We start from the raw sequence: 12,833 nt of genomic DNA on the forward strand, positions 1-12,833 counted from the left end.
GGGTAATGCTAAACTTGATGGTTTTTACTTTGGTCTTGGTCTTGTTAAAGGTATGCCCTCAAGGTGTTTGTGAAAATATCTAAAAGAAATTACTAGTCACATGTTAATGGTGTTTTGAACTAAGGAAATTTCTTAATGGGAATGATAGTATGTGCCCTAAATGATTAAATGGTAAGGCCTTGGTGGCTATGGTTCTTGGTTTCCATTTACAAGGCCTTGGTGGACATAGTTTGGTTTAATTGGAAACTTTGGAGTCACTTAGGTATAATGGCTTTGGTATGGCATAATTGGATAGACTTAAAAGCTCTAATTTTGGTATGACGATACCAATGGTTAATGCCTAATAAATAAGACTCCTTGGTAAATGGTTGTTTATATGTGGATTGTTTTAAATAGGGCCTTAAAGCTAGATATGTTAGCAAAGCCGTGGAAGGTGGAGGTCCCAGGGGAGGGGGGACAAAACTGGAAACTCATGTTTGCTGATGTGAGGTTTGGTCTTGGTGACCGTGTGCATGATGTCATACTAATAATTTGGGAGATTTACTAGTCAACTCATATTCTTTTCGGCTTGTGCGGCTAACACGTGCTGGGGCCCTTTCAGCTGGTGGCACTGACCCCATATAGCCCATGGGTGAATTTAGAATGGCAGCCCTACACATCCTAGGTTAATGATTTCAAAGTTCATACTAATCTCATTCCCTATCCCTACATGGTTTGTTTATATATGTATTGCATTGGTTGTTTGGTTTTAACTATTGGCATGATTTTATCTTTATCCTTGAGCCACATGCTAGTGCTCCGACCACTAACCATCTTCGATGCTGTATCCACACGTGATGCAGGTGTTGGTCATACTGCACCTCCTACTCAGTGATTGGACTTGAGAACAACTTGTTGTGACTTGAAGTGGTGAGCTTCCATCCTTTGGAAGGTTCCGTTTCATATTTTGAGTTTATTTTATGTCTTTATTGGTTTAGACCTGGATATTGATTTTGGCTATGGTCGGGGGCATGTACCAACCGAATATTTCTTGGATTCTCTTTTAGATGCTTTGTGTGGATAAACTGTGGACTTAGGTATGCTATGGCATGGAAATGGATTTGGTTATTATGATGTGATCACCAAATTGTTTTGGGATGGTTTGACTTGTTCTGGTTGGTCATTGTCATGGACCTATCCCATAGTCTTTGGATTGTATAACGCTCTAACTTGTTATAAGTTTGGAGTTCATATGGCATTAGGTATATGTTGGTGGTTTGGCTTAGGTAGCAGGGCGATCTCCGATCCTTGTTGGGCTTGAGATTCCCATTACGACAAGGCCCTGGTTTGGGCCGTGTCATATTTTCTCGATCACTTCAATCTTCGCTCGATCTTCCTCAATACCCCTTTTTGAATTATTTTTCCAAGCGCAATACCTGATTTAACCATAATATTAGAGTTTTCCCAATTAAGTACCAAGTTACATTCTTCACACCTTCGTAGAGCATTTGCCAAGTGAACTAAGCAGTCATCAAAAGAATCACCAACGACTGAGAAATCATCCATAAACATTTCGATGGTGCCTTCTACCATGTTAGAGAAGATTGACATTATACATCTCTGAAATATGGCTGGAGCATTACATAACCCAAATAGCATACGTGAAAATGCAAAGGTCCTATAAGGACATGTGAAGGTAGTCTTTTATTGGTCTTTAGGTGAGATAGTGATTTTATTGTAGTCTGAGTACCCATCCAAAACATAGTACCACCCTTTGCCCGCAAGTCTATCCAACATCTGGTCCATGAAGGGCATGGAAAAATGATCCTTTTGAGTCTATGCATTCAATTTCTTGTAATCCATGCATACTCTCCATCCCGTAACTGGCCTCATTGGCAATAGCTAATTCTTCTCATTAGGTACAATAGTAATACCACCTTTCTTCAGAACACATTTTACCAGACTGACCCACTTGTTATCAAAATGGGATACACTACACCAGCATCCAACCACTTGATTATCTCTTTCTTCACCACCTCCCGCATAGGAGGATTGATTCGATGCTGGTGTTCTATATTTGGAACACAATCCAGTTCAAGTTGAATTTTATGAGTAAAAAGACTAGGAGAGATACCCACAATATCTATAATAGACCAACCAAAGATCCTCTTAAATATCTGTAGCACTAATAATAAAGCTTCCACTTCTGTCTCAATCAAGTCAACTGCATTAATTACTGGTCAAGTGTTGTTGGCCCCCAAAAATGCATATCGCAAATGAGAAGGGAGGGCTGTCAACTCTAGGACTCCTCAATAAATGGGCGAGAAGGTGGAGTGGTTCTATTTTTTAGATCCAAATCAAGCTTCTTTAGTGCATAAGTATCCATAGAGTGCACATACTATCTCATTATATTCATCAATACCACCACTGTCGGAGTTCATGATCACAACAACAAAAGCTTCAACACCCAACCTTTCTTTAATAGGAACAACATTAGAAGTATCATCCCAAACAGTCATTGAATCAACATTATACAATGAATCCATCTCCTCATTATACACATCAATCACGGATACAACTTTCAACTCATCAGGATGCTTCATGGATTTGCATACATTGAATATCACCTGTTCATCATTGAGCCTTAACATTAGATGTCCTAGCTCCAAATCAATCAATGTCCTTCCTGTATCCAAGAATGGTTTTTCGAAAATAATTAAGACTTGAAAGTCCACTTCACAGTCTAATATCACATAATCAGTAGGAAAGATGAAAGAATCCACCTTCAGCAATACATTATATAGAATACCAACTGGCTTTTTCCCTGTCCTATCTACCATTACTAGTCTCATAATGGTTGGTGTAGGAGCTCTTGACCCCAACTGCTTAAATACTACTAATGACACACATAATGCCCGAGTGAAGTTGAAAGATTCAATGGTGCAAGTAATGGTGAAAGCACCAAGATCCTCCTTCTTCTCTATCAATGATCTAGTATCTATAGTAATGTAAAGATGAATATTGTTGATTAGCTCATAATTGACTAACCTCTTCTTGGTGATTAGATACTTCACAAATTTTGTATTTCCTAGCATTTGTTCTAATACTTCTATAAATGGGACGTTGACTGATAGCTCAATCAACATAGATAAAAATTTCTGATATTTACCCTCTTCTTGCTCCTTTTTCAGCCTTAGAGGAAGAGGAGGGAGAGGTCTTGGGATAGACTTCAAATCAAGCTCCTTGACCATGTCTTTTCCTTTATCTTGCTTGCTACTACTCACCACATCAACAGAATCATCATCATTCTTTTGTTCATCAACTGTGGGTACAGGTTGGTCTATGGTGGTTTTACTACTCCTAGTGGTAATGACATGGAAGTGACCATCTTTCTTTTGATTAACCACGGTGGTAATGGCTGGATTTGATTTACTGTGGCTGATATCTGACCAAATTTCTGCTCCACCTATTTGATTACAGTGGCATGTGACCCAAATTTCTGGTTTAGCCCTGATAGATCTGCCTTATTCTCTTTAAGGAAACTTTCTTGACTTTCTTTACCCTTGACTAATTTTGACAAAAATGCTTCCGCTCTAGATTCTAAATCATAACCACCTGGTCAAACATACCCGTCACTCTTCTCCTTGTAATCGTCTTTCCACCTCTAATCACCATCTCTCTTTCTACTTCTATCTCTGTATCTATCATTGTAATAGTTTTGACCTTGATTTCCTTGACACTGGGCTCGAAAATCTGACAACTGACGATCAAGATACTTTGCTTAGTCTTTATATTCAGTCTCAACAATCCTAGAAGTAGATCCCTATGCCCTGACTACACTCACTTTCTCAGCATTCATTATTGCAAATTGTTTTATAAGTAGCCTAATATCTGTCCAAATCTATGCAAACTCTTGCGCTACCAAATCCTGACCATCTCCATAATTATTAGCTGATCTAATGGAATATGTACTTGTACCATGCTCAACATCTCTAGTATTCCAATCTCTATTAGTCACCGAAATATCATCAAACATATCCTGTAAAGTATCCCACCGAAGACGCATAAATAAACCTTTCAAAATTGTATCTTCCATTAATATCGAACTGACATTTAGTGATCTGTAGAAGATTTCTAACAACTCGACCTTGTGATTCTGTGGTTAGGTACTATGCTCAGCTTCTTCTTGAACCTAAACCACGCTTTATACATTAATTCTACAAGTAACTACTGTCTAAAATTATGGATTTCATCTTTCAACTGTAGCATCCTTGCAGGAGGGGAAAATCTATTCAGAAACTATCTACACAACTCATACCAGGTAGTGATTGAATCTCTTAGAAGTTCCCCTAACCATAATGATGCTTCCCCTATCAATGAAAATGGGAACAACCTCAACCTCAAAGCTTCCTGATCCACCCCTGGAATAATATATGATATGTATATCCCAGTAAAATTAGCAAGATGCGTGTTCGCATCATCTGTTGATGATCTCAAAAACACACCCTTCAAATTCAACAATTGGATCATTACACAGGTAATATCAAACTTAACATTAGGGGGTAAAGCAGGAGGAATGATGTCTCATGTCTCAGTAGGTTCAACATAACCCATATCCTCTTCGTCATCATATGGGTGCAGGTGCTGATATGCAGAAATTAATGGAGCATTGTATATCTAAACTCTATCCCCACGATCGACTACTTATCGGGGTCTAGATAGTCCCTCTTGATGAGCTAACCCAGCCTCTTCAGCTAATCAAGCCTCTTCAGCTGCTCTTCTCTCTTCCTCAGTATTAGCTAGAAATTGTTGCATCTATAAGTCTACAACATTCTATGGATCACCTGAAGCATGCAAAAGTGTCGCGTTTTGATCAATAGGTGGAGGAGGAGGGTGTTAAACCCCAGTAGGAATACTATAAAGAACTTTTCCTGACATCCTTCTAGGTGTTTACAAAATTCTTTCAGTCTCTGGATATAAAGGGAGTAAGGGATTACCTCTTATTCTAGTATTTGACATACACCGCCGTATGCCAAATCAAGAACAGAAAATAAAACCCGCGAACTTCACCAATTCAATTAACTACTCAAATTGTATTCACCGACGACACCAAAATTTGATGTCACCCTAAACTAAACTTCAAAGAAATATGCTGCGGTCGATGCAAAATATAGTAATCCAATAAGGTTGGGGTCGATCCTACAGGGAAAATGTTGAATAGTTGATTAACTTGCTGAAATACACGAGCAATGCAGAAAAGTAAATGGGGGATTAGAATTCAATCGTAAGTAGTAATCAAACTTGAATGCTTTGAGTTTGTAAGCAATAGAAGATTAACACTAGGACTGTGTTCCCCCTGGCTTCTAACTCCATAAATTTCTCATGTTCAAGTCACCTATTCAGCTGCTCCATATGTAAAGTAAATAAGATATGTATTATTAATCTTTTTGTGAACGTATTGATAAATCTCACCCTTTACCTTGCGAAGGAGTCACCATATTGCTCCTTGTCTATGACTTTAGTTCAACTTTTACCTTTTGAGTCTCAAGTTGATTAGAAGAGATGATGGAATAATAAGATGGAAGTGAATCTCAAATTACTATTTTAATCCTTTTTTCCTAATCTCAAACTTCCTTGTGAGGACGTTATTGAATACATGCACTCTTTAGTAGCTCTGAGGTCTATTAATATAAAGAAGATTAAGATACACATAGTTATGTTAGAATAGATGAATCTCCTATTTCCTTTATGTAGCTAATTTACCAGGGTTCCCACAATCCTATTCAGGGAGATTACTCGCCCATGTTCATGCAATAATCTATGATGATCAATAAGGAATTCATGTAATTAATTTCACAAGAATAAGAAGAATAAACTCCAAAGTCTTCAATTGAATAATAACCCAAAAATCTCAAGAATAATGTAAAGTATTGTAAAAGTATGTAAGAATACGTAATAGAATATCTAAGAGTGTCATCTAATAGAAGATAAACCCTAGGGTATTTATTGTATCTCAAAATAACCCAGAAATCCTCATTAAAATAGAAAAGGAAAAGTAAGTCGGTAAAAGGTATGAATCGCTCGTCCACTCGTACGATCTTCTTACGAGTTACATGTGCCTCTCGTATGTTCTCTAGTATCTGATTTTCCAGGGCTCCAGGTTCTATTATCTTTATGACTCATGATCATGGGTCATACCTTGACCATAATACTCGTGGCCTTCACTCATTACAACTTGGGACTTCTTACTTTAATGGTTTGAACACTGGTTTGCTTATGGTTTACCCATATGAGTTGTACTTAGACTTCTGCCTCATATTCTTGTGTGACTTAAACTCCAAATGTGAGTTTGTGGTTCTTTTCTCTTTATGGTTTCTTGACATGAAGCGTATCCTTATCTACGACTCAAATGCTTTAGTCGTATCTTTTTTTCACTTAGCTTTTTGCTTGGCTTTGGTTTCTGTTATGCTTAAGAGTCAAGCTATGAGCCGTATGATGTTTTACTGACTCATAAGGTGACTTGTATTATCTGCAACTTTTTCTTCTTTAGGTATTTTTCTTCAAATTTCATCCAACACTTTTATTGACCTACTTCAACTGCAATAAGCACAAAAGCACACTATATCTACTAAAATAACCTAATTACAAGCATAAACTCTTTGTTTAAAGCATCGAAAGAGCCATGTTTCCATGGTGCATCAGTTGTCAATGGGGAGCTTATCTCAAGTTAATGAGGAGAATCGAGGTTTAGTGAAGGATATTCACCATTTGTCTAATCTTGGAGTACAACTCTTGGCCAATTGTTTGTCCAAATGTATGGTTTATTAATCAGTGAAGGTGGAACACTTGAGACCTGGTGAATTATTTTAAGAAATTGAGTTGTCCGTATGGAAGTGAGAAGTTATTAATATGGATTTTGTTACTGATTTTCCATGGTTTCTCTGCTACTTTGATTTAATTTGGGTCATCATGGATAGGATGACTAAGTTCGCTTATTTCTTGACAGTGAAAACCAATTATTTGGTAGAGGATAATGAAAGGCTGTTCATTCAGGAAATAGTCAAGTTGCATGGTGCACCCATTTCTAATATATCTGATTGCGATACACAATTCTCTTCTCACCTTTATCATTTTTCAGATAGGTTTGGTAACTAAGGTAAGCCTTATTACCGCTTTCCAACCAAAGCAGATAGACAAGTGAAGAGGACCATTCAGATGTTGGTGGACATGTTTCGAGCTTGTGTGATCGAATTTGGTGGTAGTTGGGTGGATTATTTACCTTTTATCGAGTTTTCTTATAATTATAGTTATTACTCTAGCATTGGGATGGCTCCATTTTTGGCTTTGTATGATGGAGATATGATTCTCCTATTGGGTGGTTAAGGTTGGCGAAACTGAGTTGTTAAGTCATGATTTCGTTCATCAGGCTATAGAGAAGGTGAAGGTGATTCAGGATAGGCTTAAGACCGCCTAAAGTTTCCAAAAGTCCTATGCAAACATCAGGCGAAGGGAGTTGGAATTTGAAGTTGGCAATTGGGTGTTCTTAAAGGTGTCTCCCATGAAAAGAGTGATGCAATTAGGAAAGAAAGGGAATCTTAGTCCCCATTTCATGGGTCCATATTTAATTATGAAGAGAGTGGGTAATGTGGCTTATCAATTAGAGTTGCCTCCTTTTTTGGGTTTCGTTCACTCAGTTTTTCATGTTTCTATGTTGAGGAAGTATGTAGGCGATCCTTCCTTGGTGGTTACATTGGAAAGTATGGGTGTTTTGGACTTCTTGTCATTTGAGGAGATCCCTATTGAGATCTTGGATTACCAAGTCTGTCGGTTGCGGACAAAGGAGGTTTCTTCAGTAAACTTTCTATGGAGGAACCAATAGTTTGCGTATGCTACTTGGGAAGCCGAAGAGGACATGAAGTCCAAATACCCATTCTTATTTCCCGCTTCGAATAATCTTGCCTAAGGTATGTGTATTCCTTAACATCTTTGGTTTTTGTCTTTGTTAAAGGTAAGTGTGGTTGTGTTCTATGTTAAATCATGCTAACGGATGCCTTGTCTTATCATTCGAGGACGACTGATCTTAAGGAGGAAGAATGAAACACCCCAGATTTTGGTCCTTGAAAATTTTTGAGTTTCTAAACTTACTACTCTGATGACGACCCTTCCTGTGAATAGTCACGGGTCATTATGAGTCCTAAGGACCCAATCATATCCTTGCCAATATATTGTCCTGGAGTTTCTATTGTGACTACGACTGGAGGTTACGAGTTGTGGAGACTCAAAATGAGTCGTATGGCCTCGCTCGTATCCAAACTAGTGCGATGCCTAAAGTATTATGTCTTGACTATGACTTGGACCCTATGCGTTGTATGGTCTCATAACAAGTTGTAAGATGTGAGTCATAGGTTTACCATAAAGGGGTACCTTAGCTATTATCTAGACAACAACTTGTGGTGATGAGCCGTAGGGAGTCCTTACGAGTTGTATAGGGACCCATATTCACTAGCGATAAATTTTTCAGCTTTTAATTAAGGGCACTTTGGACATTCCCTCTTCCCTCACTTAATACCCATGACAATAAAATACCCTTGGGAGTTATTTTAAACACTTTAGTACCCAAAGCACTCTCTTAAACTCTCTAAATTCTCCATGGTCAAGATACTTAAGGTTTTAAGGAAGTTTGTCATCTAAGGGCTCAAGGGTTGATTTCTCTCCATAAATCTTGGTGTTCTAGGTATGTTACTCTCCCCCCATTCTTAGTTTACGAAAAGCATGTGTTTTAAATAGTTTAAAAGGTATGGAATTAAATATGGGTTTTGCTATGTTTGAGGGTTTTGTAATGGTTGATTTTTAAATTGTTTTCCTATGGTTTTCATGAGTTGTTCATGCTTTCATGGGTCGAGGTAACCCCCAAATTGATGTTTTTGGACTTGAAATTGGTCTTGGATAATTATGTTCCCTCAACCCAATTGTGAAATTGGTTCAAAAATATGATTTACCACTTGGTTTAACTTACTCACTTGTACGATTGCATTGCATATTGATTAAACAATGAACATGGATTTTGAATGCCTTGTTCGCTATTTTTGATTTAATGAACAAAAGAGGTCAAGACATTCCCCCAATTTGATTTGATAAACTAAAGGAGGTCGAGGCATTCCTCTAATTTGATTTAACAAACAAAAGAAGTCAAGGAATTCTCCCAAGTAAATGTGATTGTTATGACATAGAGTTAAGCTTGCAAGTGTAAGGGTATGATGATACCAATGGTGTGCCTTAATGGTTAAATATTTGGTTAAAAAAAGGGGTTATGTGAAACCTCTTTTAATTTAGGCCTAGTGAGGGTTATGTAGCTAAGTCATAAAGGTGTGGGTCTTGGATGACCTATACTGGAAACTCATGTTTGCTGACATGAGGTTTGGTCTTGATGACCGTGTGCACAGTCCATACTATTGATATATATTTGTATCTTGGATTGACGTGGGTTGGGGCATTCCCCGGTCTTCTTTGATACACCCGATTCGTGTGGCTAACACTCACTGGGGCCCTTTTAGCAGGGGGAGTTGAACTCATATATCCTATGGGTTCCTGCTTATGACGGTTGGGCGACATAGTCCAGGATAAAGTTTTAGTTCATACTAAGCCTTGTTCCTTTTCCCGACACGACATGTTTATATATTTATATGATTATATGCTTTGTATTTGAATGAATTTTGAGTTGTGGATCATGGCATTATTTTATTCCCTATCCTTGAGTTACATGCTAGTGCTCAACCCACTAACCGTCTCTAGATGTTGTATCCCTATGCAGTGCAAGTACCGTAGATACTTCTACTTTTCTTGAGCAGTGTTAGGTGGATTGACTTGGTTCGTCAATCTTATGAGGTGAAGTGGTGAGCTTCCATTCTCTGGAAGACTTGCTCATTCCTCGGTCACCTCCCACAAACAAGAATTAGAGTTCACATTAACATTATCATCGTCATTCTCATTGTCATTCTCAGAGTTGGGGGTCTGTCCAGACCTAGATTGTGTTTCGGATTAGTAAGGGCTTTGTGGATATTACTGTGGACTTGGGTATTTGTTGTTGGTTATTGGTTACTAGTTATCAATTTTCCGTTGTTGACCATCCTTAAATATATTTTAAGTTGTTAAGCACGCTATCTTGTTATATGTTCGAAATTCAACCATTGCTATTGTATGATAATCTGTTTAGATCGGTAAAGGGGGTGGTCCTTAATCCTTGTTTGACTTGGGATGCCCGTCACAGCTAGGCCTTGGTTTGGGTCGTGACATAAGGAATACATATACCTTAAGCACGATTATCAAAATTGAGAAACAGGAATGGAACTTGGACTTTATGTCATCTTCTGCTTCACAAATAGCTTTTTCAACCTTATGATTTCTCCACAACACCTTCACTAAAGCCACATTCTTAATCCTTAAATTACGAACTTGCCTATCCAAATACTCCATGGGACTTCCTTATAAGATAAGGAATCCAAAACATCAACACTCTCCAAAGGAACAACTAAGGAAGGATCACCCACGCACTTCTTCAACATCAAAACATGGAACACCGGATTAATGAACCCAAAATAGATGATAGATCCAACTCATAAGCAACATCACCCACTCCTCTTAAAATCACGTACAAACCATCATAATAGGGTCTGAGCTTTTCTTTCTTTCTAAACCTCATTACCTCTTTCATGGGAGACACTTTTAAGAACACCCAATCACCAACATCAAACTCCAACTTTCTACGCCTCACATATGCATAGGACTTTTGGCGACTTTGCATTTTCTAAAGCCTATCCCTAATCACCATTACCTTCTCTATAGCCTAATGAACTTAGTCAGAACCAAACAATCTAGGCTCACTAACCTCGAACCAAGAAATTGGAGAACAACATCTCCTACCATGCAAATCCTCGAACGGAGCCATCCGAGTGCTAGAATGATAACTGTTATTATAAGAGAGCTCGATCAGATGCAAATGATTAGCCTAACTACCACTAAAGTCAATCACATAGGCCTTTAGAATGTCTTCCAAAGCCTGAATAGTCCTCTCTGCTTGTCCATCCTTTTGAGGGTAGAAAGTGGTGATAAGGCTTACCTTAGTTCCCAAACCTCTGTAAAAGGACCACCAAAAGTGCGACGAGAACTACATACCCTGATTAGAATAATAGAAATAGGCACACCATGCAACTTCACAATCTCCTGAATGAAAATTTTAGAATAATACTCCGCAGAAAAATTAGTCTTCATTGGAAATAAGTGAGCGGATTTAGTCATCCTATCCACGATGACCCAAATAGAATTGAACTAGTTACGATACTACGGAAGACCAATAACAAAGGCTATGTTAATTACTTCCCACTTCCACACAGAAAACTCAGTCTCTTGAGACAACCTATAGGCCTCATGTGCTCCACTTTTATTTGCTGACAAACCATGCACTTGGCCACAAAATTGGCCATATCCCTCGTCATGTTCTTCCTCCAATAAATTTCTTTCAAGTCATGGTACATCTTTGTCGAACCAGGATGAACAGTATACTATGACTCATTAGCCTCAAAAAAGATCCTCTCTTAGTCCATAAACATCGGGAACACATAATCTACCTTGGTACCTCATGATGCCATCTCAACCAATCTCAAAAGCCATAACTTTATGCTGACCCATATCATCCTTAATCTGTATCAAGATAGGGTCCAAAATCTGCTTCATCTTCACCTCAACACCAAGAGATGACTTCATTACCTCTTAAACAATCATCCCACCATCTTTTGAGTCTAAAAGACAAACTCAATGATTATCCAGACAGTGAATAGACTTTATTAAGCCTCGCTTCTCCTCAACCACATGAGATAACCTCCCCATAGATAACCTGCTAAGAGCATCAGCAACCACATTAGCTTTACCTACATGATAATGTAGACTCATATCATAATCCTTGAGCAAATCAATCCATCTCTTTTCCTTTAGATTCAACTCTTTCTGGGTAAACACATACTACAAGCTCTTATGGTCAAAATATATATCAACATGAACCCCATACAAGTAATGACGCCAAATCTTCAAAGTAAAAACTATAACCAATAATTCCAAATCATGAGTCGGATAGTTCCTTTCATGAACTTTCAGATGCCTAGAAACATAGGCCACTACCTTACCGTGGTGCATCAATACACAACCTAACCCTGTACGGGACATATCATGATACATGACAAAACCATCAGTACCCTCAGGTAGGGTCAAAATAGGAGCATAAGTCAACTTATTCTTTAAATTTTCAAAACATCCCCTGTAACCATCAAACTATAGAAATTTCACCTTTTTCTGAGCCAACATAGTCAATGAAGCAGCAATCAAAGAGAAACTCTCCACAAACCTCTTATAATACCCGACCAAACCCAAGAAGCTCCGAATATTAATTGGAGTCATGGTTCGAGGCCACTTATTAACCGCCCAACTTTATATGGATCAACCATGATCTCCTCGCTAGAAATAACATGACCAAGGAAGGTCACAATATTCAACCAAAACTCACACTTTGAAAACTTAGCATACAACGCTGATCCTTAAGAGTCTATATTATTATTTGGAGGTGATTGGCATGATCCTCATTAATCTTAGATTATACTAAAATGTCATCAATAAACACAATAAAAACTAATCCAAAAATTGGCCAAACACCCAGTTCATAAGATACATGAACGCCGTCGGAGCATTAGTCAAACCAAAAGACATGACCAAAAACTCATAATGGCCATATCAGGTACGAAAAGTAGTCTTAGGCATATCCACCTCATTAATATTCAATTGATGATAACCTAATCGAAGATCAATCA

Source organism: Capsicum annuum, chromosome 9 (assembly GCF_002878395.1).
Source record: "Capsicum annuum cultivar UCD-10X-F1 chromosome 9, UCD10Xv1.1, whole genome shotgun sequence".
In the NCBI taxonomy this organism is placed as follows: Eukaryota; Viridiplantae; Streptophyta; class Magnoliopsida; order Solanales; family Solanaceae; genus Capsicum; species Capsicum annuum.